We start from the raw sequence: 20,427 nt of genomic DNA, 5'->3' as shown, positions 1-20,427 counted from the left end.
CTTCCTCTTCTTGTAAGGCTCCCAATCTTATCGGATTAGGGCTCCCCCTAAGCCCTCGTTTAAGCTTAGTACCTCCCAAATGCCCTATTTCCAAGTATAGTCGCTTTGGGGGTTAGAACTTCAACATACAAATTTTGGGAGACACAGTTCAATCCGTAGCAACTGCTAAATGCAAAGGGGCTAAATACCTAGATGTGCCAATAATGGCAAAACGCAAGCACCGTCACATATGTCCGTCTGGCCCAACACCCGTTATCCATTAGTCTCATAGTCTAATAGTAACATGTTAAAAAAAAAACAAACAAACAAACACCAAAACCCTTGTGTTTCTTTCTAGAACGACGGAAGATTCTCAGCCACCAAGTAGTTTCCAAAGAAAATTTTTTTTTTCCTTTTTTGTTTTCCAACTTTCAAAAAAATTTCAGACCTACAGACAAGTGGGAAGAATAATACACACATTTACATCCTTGACATTTTGGCATATTCCCTCACATCCCAGTCACAGCCTCTCAGCTTGGGATGTAACTCAAAGGCCGTTTGAGTCACCCATCACCTCTGACACACACTCAGTCTAGACGGGCCGTCCGGCCTCCGCTTCTAGATCTCTGGTGATGGGGAAGTAGACTCTTTGAGCCAGCCCCTTCTGTTTTTAGAGGCCTCTGCTTGTGTCCGAGTTTATGCTTAGAATAAACTGAGATCTGGCCCTCCGTGGCTTCCTCAGTTGTGCTTTATTTAACACTCTAGCCAGACAGACTAATTCTAGTTCCCTTCTCATGTGACAGCTTGAAAATGTTTGACGGGAGCGGAGCTCCTGGCCTCTTCCTTACTGGGAGGGAAAACGGTCCACCCCGATGCCTTATTTGGAGCTGTAAGGAGTCCTTACTTGCTTGGGCAGGGGGTACACGTATTCACACACAGTCACTCGAAGTTGACTAGACAATGAGGCTTCCTTATCTCCTCTAACAGGTGGGATTTTCCACGTTGGGCCTGCCAGGTAACTGAGTCTCTTTGGGGTATGCAGACATTGGGAGTCCCCAAGACCACCCTCAGTTTCAATAATTCACCCCAAGATTCACAGAACTCAGTGAGTGCTGTTTGACTCACAATTATGGTTCATTACAGCAAAAGGTTACAGAGTAAAGGTGGCCACCGGAAGCAACGCCTGAAGCCAAGGCCCAGAGCGTTCCAAGCACAAAGCTTCTGGTGTCTTCCCCCGGTAGAGAGTCTGATGGCACTGCCTCCTCCCGGCACCGAAGCGTGACCATAGGCAGAGGGTTGCCGGGCAGGGGAGCTCACTCGAGGCTCGGGGTCCGCAGTTTTCCCTGGGGCTCCGTCGCGCAGCTCTGGTCGACCGCCTGCACGACGTCAGCTTCCGGCCCCTGCAGAGGCTGGGCTGATAGGGTGGCCCAGAGCCCCCTCACGAATCACACTGTTAGAACGGGCGACGCTAAGGCTCCCAGATGGACAAAGACACTCTTATCAGGCAGGACATTCCAAGGGCTCAGAGATTATCTCTCAGGACAAAGGCCAGACTTCTTTCCGGGCGGAATTCACTTTCCAACCCAGGGCAGATGAGTCATCTTTCCTGTTTCTTCCCCGCCCGTTTCCACCGGTCTGCAGTCCTCTGCTGGCAGGCGTCTGGGCCGGCAGACCCCGCGGTGACAGGGTGCACGGGGCTGCCCCGTCCCTGCCTCCACTTCGGGGTGGCTGACCCCGCCAGGCCTCCCCAAGGGCAGCGTGGCTCGCTCCGACTCACCCCACCGGCTCTGCTGGGCCCGCAGATCCCGCCAGTCTAGGCGGCCCTCTCTTCCTGGCTCCTGGCCTAGGCATCTGCCCTTCAGCCTTGAGGTCGGGTCACCTCACACCTAACCGCAGAGGCCCTACCTTAGCAGGCCCTGAGGCCATCGGTTCTGTCACCTACCTTGTGGTCCCCCACAGGAGGCCGTGGGAGCTTCCGGGGCCCTTCCGTGCCCCTCACCAGCCAGCGCAGGCTTGGGAGGGGGCGCACCGGCCCCCCCTCTGCCGAACGGTGCCCCTATCTGTCCATCTCTACCGTGCTGTGGTGTCCCAGGGAGGCCCGTCTGCTTGGCGCTCTCTGCTCAGAAGGACTGGGCCACTGTCCCCTTTGTTTCCCTCTTTCCCCCTCTTCCAGACTGTGCCCCGGGCAGGACAGGCCCCCTTGGTTGTCTTTTTGCCTTCTTGCCTTGGGTTATTTTCCCCACCGCTCACCCACCGGGCCAGAAGGAAGGACTTCCTTTACATGGGGTTTTCCTCTCTCCCGGTGGAGGATTCCCTCGGGCTCTGCTACCTGAGTGGCTGTGGGGGGAAGTAGACTTACAACTTAAAAGAAAGAAAACTATTTTCAAAACATTACCTATATTACACCTGTGTAAAGAGCTGGACAGCAGTGAGAGCCTGGGGCCCACAGAGTGGGGAAGCCGTCCTCTCTCACCCTCCTTCCCGCCTTCCTCGGGGCTGAAGGGCCCACAGAAGCTGAACAACTTCAAGGGCGTGGGTTTGGAAATGGAAGGGGTTCGCGATTCCCTAGCCTGTCAATTTCCACGGCAGTGCGGATAGCTGCCATTTACGTCAACACAAGATGCCCTGTGTTGTGCTAACGTTAGTCAGTCCTCCCCAAAGGCCGATCATCACCCCCATTTTGCTGACGAGAAAACCGAGGCTCGGGGAAGTCATTTGTCCCACGTCTCACAGCTGGTGAGTGCTGTGTGCAGGGGTTTAAACCCAGCACCATCTGACTGCGGAGATCTGCACTAATTAACCATTCCCCTCAACTGCCTTTCGGTGAGGCTTTTCCCGTTTCTGGCTTCCTCCTTACTGCCTTACGAAGGCATTCGGTGAAGCACAACTTTATGCTTAGTTGCATGCACTGTTTTGCAAACTTCCAAGGATTCCCCTGATGATAGAGTGGTGGCATTTAAAACCCGCTCGGGGGTTGGCAAGCATCCCCCCACATCGTGCTGGGATTACTGAGGGAATCAGCCGCTTGGGACTCCACCTTCCTAATCGGCTCTTAAGGGAACTTGTAATGAACCTAATTGGAAGCATTACTTGATTCCCTGCAGGATTATTTTATATAAACCAGCAGCAGGAAAGGTACTAAAATCAATAAATGCGAGAGAGAGAGAGAGAGTTGAAAATGTAGAGCTAAAGTCAGGATGGCAGGTTGCAGGTAGGACACTGACCTTGTAGCTCAGGAGGAGAGTCTGGGGCACCTTTTAAAAAAAATGTTTATTTATTTTTGAGAGAGAGCGTGTGTGCCTACGCTAGCAGGAGAGGGGCAGAGAAGAGAGAATCCCAGACAGGCTTCATGCTGTCAGTGCAGAGCCCAATGTGGGGCTCAAACTCATGAACCATGAGATCATGACCTGAGCCGAAATGCAGTCGGACGCTTAACCGACTGAGCCACGCAGGCGGCCCTCGTGTACCTTGCGATAACCTGCTATAGGTGCAAAAGAAATTTATGACTTGGATATGGGAACTCTGGACACGGGTTTTTCCTTTCAACATTTGATAAGCTAAGTTGTGGGAATTTCTGTGGGTGTTGATTAAAAAAGTGCGGGGCACTTGGCTATGCGACTGTGATCTTGACTGTCCTGGGGCTTCATTCGGTTATTCACTCACCCATTAAAGAGTTGAGCTGGGGAGGGTTGGGGAGGATTGTGACAGATGGAGATGTTGGGGCTGGGCATGGGTGGCGTCAATAGTGAGATGAGACCTAAGGATGGGGACATCCGGCTCCTGTTTGGGGCAGGAAGGGTTGTTTCCTGCAGCCAGAATTTCAGAAGGAGGAAAGAAAGAGAGAGATAAAGCCAGAAGACTAGACCAGGATCAAATTGCATAAAATGATGATTGCTAAGGGCCCAGGAGCAGCGCTCAGTGGGAGCCCCCAGCAGCCCCAGAAAGGCAAAACAGCAGAGGCTCTGAGCGTGGGCGGGAGGCCCTTCCATCAGCCCCTGCCTCGTGGCGCTCCCACCATGTGAGTCTTGCCGGTCCCTCCTTGTGAGTTTCCACCGTCCACCAGAGGGGTATGTTTGGTCTTCTTCTCCTTCTTTCTCCCCCTTCGTGACGATGTCTTTTCGTTCACTGGTCTGGGTTAACACTTCTGGGGAGGTGATTCTCAGACAGCAATGTTGTGGGGGTCATGGGAGCGGTGGCCAGATGCCCGCCACAAGGGATGACTCAGAAGCACAGGGGGTGACCGGCAGTGGAGGGAGGACAGAAGGACGTGGGTCTTCAAACCGTCCTGGGGTCAGCAGTCTAGGAGGAAGCCAAGCCTGGAGGAGGGTGTGAAGTCACGGGGCGCTCCGAGGAGGTGATTCAGGTCCCGAGTTAGGGAGAAGGCACCAAGAGTTGAAATGTAGTAAATGACCAGGTTAAAAGTCTTCGCCAAATAGCCTGCAGCTACTCAAAATCAACTCCCTTAATACCTCGCACATCCGAAGGTCTCTGCCTCTGAGGGATAAGAGATGCTCAGTTCCTTCTAAGATAGCATTTTCTTAAAGCAGAAACAGTACAAACCTGAAACCCATTTCGTCATGGGCTTAAGAAGTCCTTCGTCCGGAAGTTCCGTCTGTGTGAAATCAAATGGGCGAGTGACTGAATTGTTAAGCGAGCTTTTCCTCCATCGGTGTCTAACCCGTGTGTCAGTGCCTCCATGGAGCCTCTGAGCTCCGGGGCCCCTTGTTTCTGCCTCGTTCATTCCAGGCGGTGGCCTGAGTAGCAACTTTCTTTCTCTTTTTAAAAATATGGAGACCAGTCTGTTTTCGTTTTTAATATTCTAAATTCATTCCTTGTCCTTTTGGCACAACAGGGCACTTGTATAATAATTTCTTTGTTTCTCTTTAAGGAGCAAGTATATGTAATGGGTATTTTTTTTTTTTTTCCAGGCCACGCTGACCAGGAGTCTAAACAAATCCACTGACTCAATGTTTTTCTAGCTCCCTTTCTTCAGGGTTTGACTGTTCCTTTTTTTTTTTTTTTTTAAATTTTTTTTTTTCAACGTTTATTTATTTTTTTTGGGACAGAGAGAGACAGAGCATGAACGGGGGAGGGGCAGAGAGAGAGGGAGACACAGAATCGGAAACAGGCTCCAGGCTCTGAGCCATCAGCCCAGAGCCTGACGCGGGGCTCGAACTCACGGACCGCGAGATCGTGACCTGGCTGAAGTCGGACGCTTAACCGACTGCGCCACCCAGGTGCCCCAGACTGTTCCTTTTTAAGGGCAACAGTCACCATTATTATTATTATTTTAAGAATATAAAGATAAGCCTTAAACTATAAATATCTTTGGGAGGGGGTTCATCAAAAATTGAACATCCCTTTTAAGGCACGAATAAACAACATCTAACAGATCCCTTTCTAAAGGGAAGATTTGAAAGGAGGGGGGATACCAGCTGGGAAAAGGAGAGGAGGAGTAGAAAGGGAGGCTTATAGCACCTGAGTGGCTCCCAGAAAACTGGGGAACCACAAACCAATCTAGAACCACTTCCCGGTTTTGCTCAGGGCTGTCCGAGTTAAAGATTCACCTTAAAATCAGGTGCGTCGCTCTCCGTTTTCCTTTCTTTAAGTTTGAAATCCAAGTTGGATATCTTCACTAAGTGGGATGTCTTTTGTTTTCACTGTTGCACACGGACAAAGCTCTATAAATGGTCTGCCAGTGAATTGGAATAAATTGAGTTTAAACTGATTTTTAGGGATATTATAAAATGTGTTGACTGCTTTGAAAAGAACAAAAGCAACTCTGAACAATGGCTCTTAGAAGCAGCCGAGATGGTGGAAAATTGCTTTATACTATTAAAAAAAAAACCACAACACTCATTGACAAAGAAATGTTTCCTTTCAAAAATGGAAACTCTATCATAGATGTAGTGCTATGCACAGCCAGTTGTTCCTAAAATATACTGAACTGTTAGCAAATTCATTAATTAGGGTCCTGTATGTAGCAACATCTGTTTAAAGTGACACTTCTTCTGTTCTTCACTGCGTATTTCATAAGATGCACACTTCTGTCCTTTCATTGCACAAGCATGGAATCAATTACCGTCTTGAAATTCCCCACCAGAGGTCTAATTTAGGTGACTGCTGAGACAAACGTGCTTCAGAACTCAGCCACAACGGAATCCTGAGTTTGTAACAGGGACTCCTTACAGCGGGATACTATCTCGGGTGATAGGTACTGGAATGACCCGTATCTCCAGGCAACTGGGGTCTTCTCACAGACCCTAGGCGGAGACTGAGTGCTAACAGAACTGACGCAGTGCGGCTCACCTGACGTTTAACAGAATGTTTTGATTGGCCTGTTTCCAGAGGACCAACGATCCAAACACCTGCTATGCTCATTCTTGTGGGGCACCTTGGACAGTAAGTAAAATCACCCATGTAAATAAAGCCTGTTTGTCGACCCTGGCCACAAGTATTTTAAAGCTAATGCCTAAATTCCTCCCTCAAAGGTTCTGACTTAATTGGTCTGGGCTGCAGCCTGGACCTGGGATTTTTTACAGGCTCCCGTGTAGTTGAAAGAGGCAGCCAAGGTTGTGAATTTCAAAGGCTGATAGCTTCACAGATCTGGCCGTGACTCCATAGCAGCTGGCAGTTTCCTCTTATGCCTAATGATTCCATTTCAGGTAGCCAGAGGGTGGTGATGTTTTCCTAGGAAATAGATACCCAGATTTGAACCCTCCTTGGCCTCGCTGAAACGTGTATTTGTGAGAGCGGGCTCCCCGGCCTGAGTACTTTTTATATCTCCTCAGGTGGTTCTGAGATACAGCCAGGCTTGCAGATTCCTGCTTTGCAAGGTCTCTAGACCCAGCCAGGTGACACTCTTTCAACGAGGATAGCCGAAGAAGCTACATGTGATTATGCATCAAAGCATTTCATCTAAAGATGGAATTTTTAGTAACAATTCGATTATCGTTGCTATGACACATCTAATCGGTTCTGGTTAGACTAGGCTTCTCGGTCTAACTTACAGTACCTGGGAGGTATAACCTAGTACCTCGGCAGATTGTACCGAGGTAAAAGAAAAGTGGCATTATGAATGTATTTGGATTTATGTTTTTAATTTTTTTTTATATTAAATATAATTTATTGTCGAATCGGTTTCCATACGACACTCAGTGCTCATCCCAACAGGTGCCCTCCTCCATGCCCATCACCCACTTTCGAATGTATTTGGATTTAACAATTTTCTTACCTAAACATCGAAAGTCTGTCACCAGTACCAGAATTTCTTTTTGGTGGTTGTAGGGTGTACTTACTTCGGGTTACTCTAGGCTGCTCTTCTGAGCGCAAGTGTTACTTCCCTGGTTAGAACCCACCCTTTGTTATTACTGAGGACTTCCTCCTTGGTTTCTCCCCTACTGGAGAAGTTACTACTTTTTCTCAAGTGAGGCTATACCTCACCTGCTCTTCTGCGCCTTTGGTCCTGACCATTCTTTCGGTGTTGGGGTAGAGGGCCCTTCATGGTCTTTTCATTGTCGCCCCATCTGCAGTTAGACTTCTCTTTCAGTTAACTCCCTTTTGATTTGTGGCTCAATTTCATTCATAGCCTGCTCTTGGTTAAGACGGTGATTCATTATTGAAGGATTGCAGACTATCTTTACTTCTAAATTTGTTTCCAGATGCTTCTTATGGAAGCAAACCGTGCTTTGGAAAACATCGATTGCTCAAAGTTGTCATTCATTGCTGAGGCTAAGGCTCTTTTTTTGGTATGGGTAACAGTCAGGAGCAAAGAACCTTGTGCATAAAACGCACCGCTTGGATGAAGGAATAGCAAATATTTAAGGCCAACAATTTTTTTCTAAGGTCGTAAACTTTCTACATCCATTATTCTACATTATATTACCTAGTTCTTCAGTATTCTTTCTTTCTTCCAGTAGACATTTTGTAAGAGCTTGGACAAGATGCAACGGATCTAGATGTCAGGGGGAGGGGGTCAAAGGTGGATAAAATGCAGCCTAACTTGACAATAAGGATCATGTCTTGGATTATGTCTCATGTGTAGAGGATCAATGGATGTTTTTGAATGATGAATGATAAACAGCAAAGCAAGAACATGAAATGGTGAAAAATGGCCACCTCCATTTTGGATGATATCAAGGTTCAGAAAGACCTCTTAAAAATTGAACTTCTGTTTGGGGAAAGATAGAGTAGACTTACTTTTTCCCATTCCTGCCACTAAGTACAACTAAAACCCCTGGATATTACATATAAAATAAACATGAGCCTCTGAAAGGTTGAAAGTAGAAAGTAGACCCAAGGCACAACAAGGTAGTTGGTCACCTGGCTTATCTTTTATCCCATACATTCCATCCCTGGAGGTGAAGAAGCTGGCATCCCAGAAATGCCAATGAGCCCAGACATATAGAGCCCCAATGAAATAAAGCCCCTGCTCTCTTTAGCCAAAAAAAAACTAGAAAAGGGGCAAATAGAATTCAGCAACATATTTGATAATTCTATAGCATGGCCAGGTGGGGGTTATCCCAGTGATACAAGGCTGATTCAGTATTTGAAAATTAGGCTACATAATTTATCATATTAATAGACTTATGAAAAAAACACAAATAATCGTATCAATCAATGGATGCAGAAAGATTTTGACAAACTTAACAGCCATGTCATGATTTAAAAAAAGGAAATCAGACATTATACTTACTGGTGAGATCAGGAATTGAGTCAGGGTGTCCATTGTCACCATTCTTATTCAGCATATTACTGGAAGTTCTAGCCAGTGCAATAAGACAAGAAAAAGAAATAAAAAGCATACAGATGAGAAAGGAAGAAATAAAATGATCCCTATTTGTAGGTTACATGATTGTCTACATAGAAAATCCCAAGGAATCTGGGAAAAAACTCCTATAGCTAATAAGTGAGCTCAAAAGAAAAAGAAAAAACCCAGCATACCAGATGGACACACAAATATCAACTATATTTCTATATATTAGCAATGAACATACGGCCACTGAAATTAAAAATGTATTACTCTTTGTAATCATTCAAAAAAAGGAGAATACTCAGATGTAAAAATCTACATGTAAAACATCTACAGGACTTGTAAGCTGACAAGTAACGTTGATGAACGATATCAAAGAAGATCTCAATAAATGGAAAGAGGTCATAGATTGGAAGACCCAATATAGTAAAGATATCAATTCTCCCAAATTAACATACAGTTTTAATGGGATTCCTATAAAATCTCTGTAAGATTTTTTTATAGATATGGACAACATTATTCTAAAATTCATATGGAAAAGCAAAGGAAATACAATAGCTGAAACAATTTGAAAAGGAAGAGTGAAGTGAAAGGAACCAGTCTAACTAGTTTCAAGACTTATTATGTAGCTACTAGTCAAGACTGTATGATACTGTCCGAGGAAATAGAAATGTAGATTGAGAGAACAGAACAGAAAACCCACAGTTCAGCTCACACAGATATGCACAACTGATGTTTTGACACAGGTGCAAAAGAAATTCAATGGAGAAAAGAGTGCCTTCTCAACAAATGGTATTGAGCAGTCCATAGGCAAAAGAGTGAAACCTGACGTGAGACTCATACTTTATACAAAAATTGACTCAAAATGATTCATAGATTTAACTGTAAAACACAAAACTATCAAACTTTTAGTAAAACACAGAGGAGACAATCTTAGTGACCTAAGACTAGGCAAACAGTTCTTAGGCTTGACCCCAAAAGTATGATTTATAGCAGGAAAAACTGATACATTGGACTTCATCACCATTAAAACCTTTTTGCCCTACAAAAGACTCCGTTAAGAGGATGAAAAATCAAGTTCACCAGTGAGAAAACTTGTTTTCTAACAAGCAGACAAAACATATTCAGCCTCATTAGCCATTAGGGAAATACAAATGAAAACCACAACAAGGTATTGCCACACTCAAAGTGGCTTAAATAAAAAATAGTGACATTACATGCTGCTGAGAATGAGGACGAGCTGGGCTACCCACACGTTACTGGTGGGAATGTAAAAAGGTGTAGCCACTCTGGAAACAGTTTGATAGGTTCTTTATGTCTGATAGTTCCTACAGGTTACTACCATACAACCTAGCAATGACACCACTGGGCATTAATCCCACAGAAACATGTACACAAATGTTTATAACAGCTCTATTCATCATCTCCAAACGCTGGAAACAACCCAGATGTCCTTCGGTGTATGAACAGTTAAACACACTGTGGATCGCCCATACCAGGCGATATCACCACTCAGCACAAAAGGGAGCAAATTGTTGACACGTGCAACAATGTGTATGAATCGCTAGGCAACTATGCTTACAGGGAAAAAATGCAATCCCAAAGGGTTAAGTACTATATTATTCCATTTAAATAACATTGTTGAAGTGGTAAGATTCTAGAAGCAGAGAATAGTGAGAACAGCGGTCAGCAGGAGTCAGGGAGTTGGGGAATATGAGGGAGTGGACATTGGGATAAAACGGCAGCTGGAGGGATCTTGACGATGTTAAAAATATTCTGTATCCTGACTGTATCAATGTCAATATCCTGCTTGCCATGCTGCACTCTAGTTTTGCAAGATGTTGTCATTGAAGAAAACTGGACCAAGCATACATGAGATCACCCTGTATGGTTTCTTACACATTCATGTGAATCTACAGTTCTTTCAAGATTAAAAAGTTTAATAATCATAATTAAAAAATCCAAATCTTGGGGTGCCTGGGTGGCTTAGTCGGTTAAGCGTCCAACTTCGGCTCAGGTCACAATCTCACGGTTTGTGGGTTTGAGCCCCGTGTTGGGCTTTGTGCTGACAGCTCAGAGCCTGGAGCCGGCTTCGGATTCTGTGTCTCCCTCTCTCTCTGCCCCTCCCCTGCTCGTGCTCTGTCTCTCTCTTCCTCTCAAAACGGAATAAACGTTAAAAATTTTTTTAAAAAGCTTCACCATTATGGTACGGTAAACTCAAAATGCTTCATGGTGCTTGATGAAGACTTGTCTGGTCTGGCCCAGTGATTCCCGACCCTGGCAGCTTGTGAGAATTATGTATGGAGCTTATAAAGAATACTGATGCCTGAGCATTACTCCAGCTAATTAGATCAGGATCTCTGTGGGGTAACTAGATAATAATTAGTATTTTCTTTGATCACTGGTCACTACAGACCATAGGCTCCATGAAGCCTGTTTTTGCTCTCCATTGTAGGGCTAGCTCCTAACTCAGTGTCTGTCCCCTGGGACATGCTCAGTTCATATATGCAAAATCAGAGGTGCTCGGTACACATGTGGGGTGAGAGGTGCCGGGTACACGAGGACGGGGTGAGAGGTGCTCAGTACTTATATACGAGGTGGGAGGTGCTCAGAATGTATACGGGAGGTGAGAGGTGCTCAGTACTTATATGCGAGGTGGGAGGTGCTCAGTACTTATATGCAAGGTGGGAGGTGCTCAGTATGTATATGGGAGGTGAGAGGTGCTCAGTATGTACATGCAGGGTGGGAGGTGCTCAGTACTTAAATGCGAGGTGGGAGGTGCTCAGGACATATACGCATGGTGGGAGGTGCTTAGTACATACATGCGGGGTGGGAGGTGCTCAGTATGTATATGGGAGGTGAGAGGTGCTCAGTATGCACATGCAGGATGGGAGGTGCTCAGTACTTATAGGCGAGGTGGGAGGTGCTCAGTACATACATGCGAGGTGGGAGGTGCTCAGTACATACGTGCAGTGTGGGAGGTGCTCAATACTTACATGCGAGGTGGGAGGTGCTCCGTATTCATATGTGAAGTGAATCAGTAGAGGGCAAGTAGAAGGGTCCTCCTCCCCTCTTTTGCTGCCTCCCTGAACCCATGAAAGAAGAGAAAGAGGGGATAAGGTGCCTTCTCTGGTGTCCTTTTCATCCCTCCAGCGCGTCGTTACAAAATTGCGTTAGGGTCACGGCACTGCTCCAAGAGAGATCCACCCCATATCTGGAAATGATGACGGTGCCTCCTTCTTCACACTCAATCAACAAATTCAATGAAAGTGAGACAGAAGCTGACAAGGAGGCTGAAATGACACATCATCTTACTCATGCAGGAATAACAGAAAACATTTTAAATGCAGCTAAAAAAAAAAATTCAAGTCACTGACAAAGAAATGAAAACAATTTGCTGAGTTTTGTCCTTTTCATTTCCCCCTCCCACGAAGCCTCCTCAAGTCCAGACGCGATCATTGATTATATATGTCCTGCCTCCTTTACCTCCGTGGTCTCCTTAAATCATTCTCCAAACCCAGCCCCTCTCCTGCTCTCTCTCTCTCTCTCTCAAAAATAAACATTAAAAAAAAAAAAAAAAAAAAAAAAAAAAAAAAAAAAAAAAGAATTACCTGGCCCAAAACATCCACAGAGCTGAGGTTAAGAAACCCTGGTCCAGATCTGGCTGTGCAGGATTTAGTAATTCTTATGTCAGATCTCTCCAGCCATGTCCTGGAGTGTCATAGTATTTTAGTGTTCCTGGGTGTCAGTTTGACAGAGAGAATGTCTCCTACTTGCTGTGCTGTAAAGGTAGGAGGAGAAGAATTTTGATACGCTCCTTTGAAATCTCATAACCCATGAGAGGTGCTGTTGAGAAAAAGCCTGTCCTCGATTTGACACCTCTGAAGACTTCAGGCAGGATCTATGAAATTCGGGTGATCGACCTCCCTAAATCTCCCCTTCTTCAGTGCGGGAGACATATTTTTGTCTTGAGCCTCAAATTGTTCTGGCCATCCGGGACACTTCTGTAAAGGGGAGTCGGAGGAGGTGAACAAGCACGTATTTGTTACTTTGTGTACGACAGCTGTTACTGGGATCCTTGCATTCAGAAGGAAGCCGGTTGCTAAATCCAACAATTGTACCATCTAGACAACATCTCGTGTTTTTCATGATGTGTACCTCTCATTAACTACAAAGCATTTAACAGACATACGTTCTTATTAAAGACCTAATTAATGCCCACGGTACTGGTGGGGAGCAAAGAGGAGGTGGGTCATATTATTCCCGCTTTAAGAGGTGATAATTAAGCCTGGAGTCGTACACTGACTATTTGAAGAGTACATTGTATCTCTCGGCAGCGAGCTGCGTCCGTCAGCCGCTGCCGGCACTGATTCATCAGACCCTGATTAGCGTCCAGTCACAAATGTCGAATTTCAGAATCCTTTTTAAATGCACACAGCAGATTGTGAAGGGTGGTTGCTAATCAGAGAAGGACAGCACAGCAAAGACATTTCCACTCCTAGGAGTTTACCCTTTTTAAACAAACATGCAGCAACAGAAAAGTAAAAAGGGGGAAGAGTATAGATTACAATTCAATAGACACTTATTATGGGCTACGTGCATGGCACCAAGTCCCGGGCTAGATACCGCAGAAGATGAAATAAATACATATCCTTGATGTGTCATTTACTATGTAAGTTGGAGACCCGAGACAGTTCATTTACTATGTAAGTTGGAGACCCGAGACAGTCTGTAAAAACAGAGAACCGTAAAAGTCATAATGTAACATGTACACGTGCCAAAGCGTGCCTATAGGAAGCTTCGGTGTCCTGGAAAACAAGAGAGGCTTTTATGAAAAAGGTAGAATTGGGGAGGAGCCTGGAAACAGTAACAGGATGGGTTCAAGTGGACAGAAGGAATCTGGGGAAATAGGATTCGACTAGACAAAAGGGTTAGTGAATATAGGTGGGGTCATTCTTTGTACTTTCTGGAAGAGAAAGAAACTTAGCAGCTCTCAAGTGGTCATTTCCTGATGGGTGAACAGAAGGCAAAAAAGCCGGAGGGTAAGGGGACAGAATAAACACGTGTTCAGGAGACAGAGGAGGAAGACTTCCTGAGTTCCTGTTACACCCGGGTCCCTGGCTCCATCTCTGCCTGAATCTCAGATGCAAATAAAATCCAGTAGTTTGTTGACCAATAGCAGAACCTAAGCCTTCACTGAGTCCAGGATTCCCAGCCGTGGGCAAAGGAATGGGGACACAGGCTTGAGACTTCCCGGATCTAAGCCCCAAGGCACCAAACCTTGGCATCAGCTTGGTCATCTGAAGCTGGCTTTTCCTGTCAGCCTTGGCTTGGAAACCAGACTGTGGGGTGGCCAGATGAGTTTAAGGACTTTTTTGTTTTCCTTCTTAACGTTTATGTATCATTTTTGAGAAAGCGGGGGAGAAGGGAAGAGAGAGGGAGACAGAGAATCCCAAATAGGCTCCCTGCTCAGCACAGAGCCTTGATGTGGAGCTTGATTGGATGCCACCGACCTCAATGTCATGACTTGAGTGGAAACCAAGAGTCTGTCACCGCCGACTGACCCACCCAGGCGCCTCCAAGGCCAGATGAGTTTAAAGGGCTGAGGGGGCTCCCGAGGTCTTGTTCTTGGCACTCAGGCTTTATGGCTGCAGATTCTTCCCACGAGACAAACTGCCACGGACACACAGGCTTCTCGCCAAGGTCACACCTTGCTTCTTGAACACGATTTGACTTGGACTGCAGTTTGGTGAGCGATGGCTAGTACTTAATAGTTCAATTGGACCCGACCACCATGTTTTTAACCAACTAGGTTACCTTCTGAAGGTCACTCATCTGGAACCAGACCACCGACTTGAGAATAGTTGTTCTGGCACGCAAAGGGCCTTCCCCAGCGTTTGCTCTTAGTATTATTTTAAACATAGTTCAATGACAGATTGTGACTTGGAAGGGATTCATTTCTGTTTCAGTTGTCTTGACAACAATGTACGTTATGACATCTCATACGCTTGAGAATCCTAAGGTTTTACAACCAAGGAGTGTGTTGCTTATTACAATTCTGATAAAAAAAAAATTCTTCAGGGCTGGCGGACTGAAGACGATTATTTTTATTAAATCTTCTTTTTTGTGGGCATCACAAAACAGTAGCCCCGGACGGACCACAACTCGCTTTAATTTCAGGGAGAGCCAACTCAAGGGTCTTGTCATGGCTCCACCCAGAACTTACTTGTATTGTGTGGCCTTATTTCTTTTTACATTTTTAAAAATTCTAACTCTTTCTCTGAAATATTTCTTGAAAACGGAATAAAGTGGGAATAGTTTTATACCTTGCTTTTCCCCATGTCCTTTACACAGTTCTTACAATTACTCTTGGAAACCAATTTACAAAGAGACATTTTTATTAAGAAAAATTGCAAACATATAGAACATTAGGGAACAAAATTACAGTGAGCAAGCACTCTAGAAAAACCACTTATAATCGAGAACTGTTAACATCTTGCAAAATTTAGTTTACCTTAACTTTTTTTTTGGGGGGGGGGCGAAGGGGGTATTTTAAAGACTCCTTGACAGCAGTCTACACCAGATGCTCACTTGAACCGTGTTCTTTTTGTTTGTTTGTTTGTTCTCCCCCTCCCCCCCCGGAAGTCCAAAGCTTATGGGATACTGCATAAATAGCACTTGTGAGAAACAGGCCATCAGCTCTCAGGCATTCCTGGAGTTTGGAAACAGTGACCTCACAAGCAAGCAAGGCCTCGGCCCCGCCTCTTAGGTGCAAACTGACGAAAGTTCTCAGCGGGGCCGCTCTGACTCCCGGAGGGGTGAGCACTCAGTGGGCACTCAGAGCACGTCGAGCTCAATTTCAGTTGCTCCCCTAAAGCCGCCCGTGACGGCGGCACTTTCTCAGCCTCCCAGGGAGGTGCAGGGCGGCGTCGAGGGGGGAGACGGAGCCAGCAGAGCCGGGCGCAGGGTGGGGGGCACCGGGGTGCATGCCCGACCGCTCCCGGGCTGAGGGTCCGCTCTCCTTGCTTCATGTGTACGGGGCCGCCTCCGGCTGGGCTCAAGTGAGGCGGTGACATGCCCCGCAACCCCCGAGAGAGCGGGGCCGCACCCGGGGACCCGGCTCGGGCGGCCCAGCACCCCGCGCTGCTGACGGATTCTCGGGTGGTGACGCCGCTGCCCACGGGCCGGGGGACCCCGCGTGCCCGCGGCGGGGCTCGCCACCCGAGCTGTGCGCCCGCACGGACCGGGGCCCCGGCCCCAGCTTCCGCCTCGGGGAGGCAGAGCCCGTGCGCCCCCGCAGCCCGGCCGCGCGCCTTCGGCTCCGCGAGCCCACGGCCGAGCTGCGGGGCCGAGGCAGGGCCCGAGCCCAGGCCGGGAGGGCGCGGCGGGAAGGACGGCGCCCGCTCGCGCCCGCGGTTGGCCGGCCGGAACATGGCTGCCCCCAGCGCCGCGGACAGTCACGTGCCCAGGCGCTGCCGCCGCCGCGCGCCCCCTCCCGCGCTGGCCCAGGGGCCGACCCCGCGGCAGGCGCGGCCCGGACGCCTGTCCGCCGCGGGGGTGCCGCGAGGGCCGGCCGAGGACGGAGGGCCCCGCGCCGCAGGCCACCTCTCCCGGTCGCCCGCCTCTCACCCGGGCGCGGGGGTCGGGCTCTCGGAGCCGGGGAAACCTTCCTGGGGGCGACCTGCGCCAGGTCGGGCTACTGGGCATGCGCGCTGCTCCCGTCCGAGTGCGGCCGGTGTCCGGGTTTTCCCGGCCCCTCGGAGCGGCGGCAGGGGCGGGGCTCGGGGCGGGGCGGGGCGGGGCGGCCGGGGTCTGGGTCCCCGCCCGGGGCCTGCGCGCCGCGGGCTTACCTCGCCCCACCGGGCTTCGCGGGGTGCCCGAGGGCGGCCTTATTGTTCGGGGCGGTGGGGGAGGGAGTAGTGCGAGCCCGCACAGAGGTGTGACTAGGGGTCGGAACGTAGGAGCCGCCCTTTGTTGTGACCAACCGGGGGTTCGTCTCGGGGTCGGGGGGGACAGAATCTCCGGGTGGCTCGCAAACTCGTGCCCCCGAGCCCACCTGCGGAACGGCCGAGTTTGCGTTCCTTGGTCTGACCAGCTCCGGCTCCGCCCCAGGCAGTGTGCCCAGCCCGACCGTAAAGCTCGGCTCCGTTCCGGTGTCACCGAGAGACACCCCCCCCCCTCCCCCAGGGCGCAGGCCGGAGCCCTTCCCCCGATTCCTGGAAAGTAAAGTAAGGGGCCACGCCCGCTGCCCCTCGGGGCGCAGCCTGGCCCGGGTCCCGCACGCGCCCGCACGGAGCCCGCCGACCCCGCCCGCCCGGCCCGCTCCCCCCGCCCCCCGGCCGCCGCGAACACCCGGAGCCGCGGATCGCGGCGCGCGGAGAGCCGGGCCGGCGCGGGCCGCGGACTGGGCATGCTCGGCAGCCCGGAGGCTCGCGGTGGCAAGTCGGAAGCGTTCGCACCAGCGAGGCAGCGGCCCGGCGGCGGCGGCGGCGGCGGCGGCGGCCACGGGCAGGACGGAGCGGGCAGGGCCGGCCGGGGAAGGCTGCGGTTCCCTCGCGCACGGCGAGCCGGCCGGGGAGCGCGATCCCGCTGCGGAGCCCCGACGCTGCCCTGCCCCGGATTTTGGTGCGCGGCGGGGGGCTCGGCGAGCGGAATTCCGGCGGCAGCTGCGACGCCGGTGCAAGTGAGCCGCGGGGCGGGGGTGGGGGTGGGAGCGGCGATCCCGGGGGGGACCGATGGGGAGCGGCGTGCGGGCGGCTCCGGGGCGAGGGGGCGTGAGCTCAGCCCGCGCGGACCCGCGCGCGCACCTGGCTGGCACTCCCCCCCGCGCCGCGGCTCCCGGGGGTGGGCGCGGGTCTCGGCCGGGCGGGCTGCCTGCGGGGCTCCGGGACCCGGTGGGGGCGGCGAGGAAGGCGGGGGCGTCAGTGGGCGCCGTTCGGGGGTGCTGCGTGCGGGCTGGAAGGCTGCCTGTGTCGGGTTGGGGCGAGCCGAGGGTGGCGGGCCAGAAGGGCCGGGGGGCGAGGCGCCTCGTCCGGTGACCCGGCGGGGGTCCGGAGACCCACAGGGCCCGACCCCCAAATCACGGCCCCACCCCCACGGCCCCGGGCGGCGGCGTGACAGATGGCACCTCGGGGCCCCGATCGCAGCGTTGGTCAGGCGCCCAGGGTTTCGGGGTCCCCCTCCCCCGCCGCGGCCCCTCGGTGCCCCCCGACTGCATAACAGGTGGGATCCCCTCCCCTGCGGAGTGAGCTGCTGACCCCAGGCCGCAGAACCGCCTGCAGGTTCGGGGGCGGCCCCCGCCGGCTGAGGGGGAACTGGCCAAGGCCTGGAGGAGTCGTTAGCGCAGCCGGGACTGGACAGTCCCTCCAGGACGCGGCTGTCCCCGCGAGCGAGGGGTCCCTGCGACCCCGAGGCGACTGGTCAAGGGCAGGGCGGCGACGGCGTGTGGACCCAGGCGGGGGCTTGCAGCCGCCGGCGGGCCGGGCTGGGCGTCCTGGTGCAGCCAACGGATTCAGGCTGGCGCGTTCTGGTTAACGCCTGTTTCCCTCCCGGGAGCCGCGAGTGTAAGTCGTGGCCGGAGGGAGTGGAAGGGATCCGTGCAGGCGCTGCTCAGATGTTTCTTTTCACCTTCAAGCAGAGCCGACTTCGGCGGCGCACGCCTAGGAAACCTGGAGCGAAGGCTGCTTTGTGAAAGGGAAGTTTATTTTCCGTGCTGGGGGTCGGCCCGCTGTTTTAGCTCCCTTGACATTTCCCTTCCTGGACCTTTCCAGCTGTTTGGACAGGTTACTTTTCTCTCGGATGACGGGGTGTTTCTGGTTGGCTGCCTGGCCGTGGAGCGGTGCGCCTGTCAGGGTGTGCCGTGAGCCACCCCCCCCCCCCCGCCCCCCAACTCGTCTCGGTCCCGCGGGGAGGACTCGGTGGGCAGAAAGAGGGGAGAGGCGCGGGGGACGTCGCAGGTCGGTGGGAGTCGCCGGGGAGGCCGCCCCAACAACACCAGGGGGGCTGGCAGCCGCGTGGGCCTGTGCTGGAGTGGACGGGGCTGCGCGTCTCACTGGTTGGGTAGGATGCCCGCGGGAGAAGCCGGGCGGAGGATGGGTCCCTGTCTGGCCAGTGCTCCAAGGGAAGCCCGGGGATGTTTGGTGATTCAGCAGGTGGCAGCCTTCCAGCTCCGAAGCCCTGCCTTGGCCGAGCCAGCGAGCCAGCCGGCAGCGGCAGCAGCTCGTGCCCTCCCGTTGCAGGCTCCAGCTTTGAGGGAACCTCCCCCCCCAGCAGCTCCGCTTGCCTTATCTTGCTTTGGGTCTGGAGGCCCTGATCTTTTGGTTTTCTTCACGGTTTCTCTTCTTCGAGGCCTTGCGGCTCTGTGACCTGCTGGCTAGCAGGAGGCGGCAGCTGGCACCGTGCACAGTTTAAGTAGCTAGTTATTCTGCAGAAAATGATAGCAATATGTAAAGCAGGGAGTCAGTCTTTTCCTTCTATTTCTGCTTCAGGCTAGAAATTTACATTTTTAATAAAATGGTAAGATACATTTCTGTAGCTGTTCAGTGCTCCTAGTAAGCTATTGAAAATATCAGTAAGCATTTTTTTGAAAAAGGAAATTAACATAAGGGATGGATTAAGCTGACATTAAAGGGACACAGTTATTAACACAGTATCTTATTCCTTCGAAGATCCCGAGCGTCTTGCACAGTGTCTAACTTGTGGATGCCTGATAAATGCTTATTCAGCTGGAATTAAAAAAAACAACAGCCCATAACAGAGGCTTGTCGTTAAGTTTTGGCACTTAAAGAACTTTGTTTTCTTTCTATTTTGTTTAAATGTTTATTTGTTTGAGAGAGAGAGAGAGAGAGAGAGAGAGAGAGGGAGAGAGAGAGACACGGACGGAACACAAGTGGGGTAGGGGCAGAGAGAGAGGGAGACACAGAATCCCAAGCAGGCTCCAGGCTCCAAACTGTCAAGCACAGAGCCTGATGTGGGGCTCAAACCCACCGTGTGGTGGGGGAGGGTGGGGGTCACTGAGCCACCCAGGTGCCCCGAGAACTTTGTTTTCATAAGTCGGAATTGCCTTTGTTGACCATAGTCACTCAATTTTACCTTGAAAACTCCACGCTTTCCTTTTTTTTCCCTAGTCAAGTCCCTGAATTTTCAAATTGTGGCAGATCCTGTATTCTGCTGGAAAAATAGGCACAGGCTTTGCTCACACATCTCGTGAAGGTCTAAAGGACCCCTACATACTGCTATGATACGTTTCTTAAAAAACTGAAATGTATCGGGGCCCCTGGGTGGCGCAGTCGGTTAAGCGTCCGACTTCAGCCAGGTCACGATCTCGCGGTCCGTGAGTTTGAGCCCCGCGTCGGGCTCTGGGCTGGTGGCTCAGAGCCTGGAGCCTGTTTCCGATTCTGTGTCTCCCTCTCTCTCTGCCCCTCCCCCATTCATGCTCTGTCTCTCTCTGTCCCAAAAATAAATAAACGTTGAAAAAAAAAATTAAAAAAAAAAAAACTGAAATGTATCCGCGGCGTATCCAATATGCTTTATGCATGAAACTTTGTTTTACGCGAAGCATTTCAGGAGGACTCTCTAGAATTCCTAAACCTTTACTCACCATTGAAAAGTGCTGTTATGGAAAGGACAAAACCGTGCTGGCGGACTAAAGATTCTGGATTGTTCGCGCAGGGGTATGATGTCCCCGGGCTTTTGGG

The 20,427-nt window shown here is 50.6% G+C and overlaps 1 protein-coding gene across 6 annotated transcripts in view; it reads left to right on the top strand.

The window, feature by feature from the left end:
• The first annotated feature begins 15,501 nt into the window (after positions 1-15,501).
• The window catches only part of SGMS1 (sphingomyelin synthase 1), a 289,080-nt gene continuing 284,154 nt past the window's right edge, over positions 15,502-20,427 (top strand). For 5 of the 6 annotated variants that reach the window (XM_047824533.1, XM_047824527.1, XM_047824531.1 and 2 more), the window contains exon 1: positions 17,166-17,414. The gene's annotated coding sequence lies outside the window, so the exon portion shown is untranslated. Of the gene's footprint in view, positions 15,550-17,165; positions 17,415-20,427 lie in introns of those variants that run through there. The other variant, XM_047824526.1, reaches the window with a different exon arrangement.

This window comes from Prionailurus viverrinus, chromosome D2, assembly GCF_022837055.1.
Source record: "Prionailurus viverrinus isolate Anna chromosome D2, UM_Priviv_1.0, whole genome shotgun sequence".
NCBI lineage: Eukaryota > Metazoa > Chordata > Mammalia > Carnivora > Felidae > Prionailurus > Prionailurus viverrinus.
Note: the sequence above shows the minus strand (reverse complement) of the source record. Positions and strands in the feature narration are given on the sequence as shown.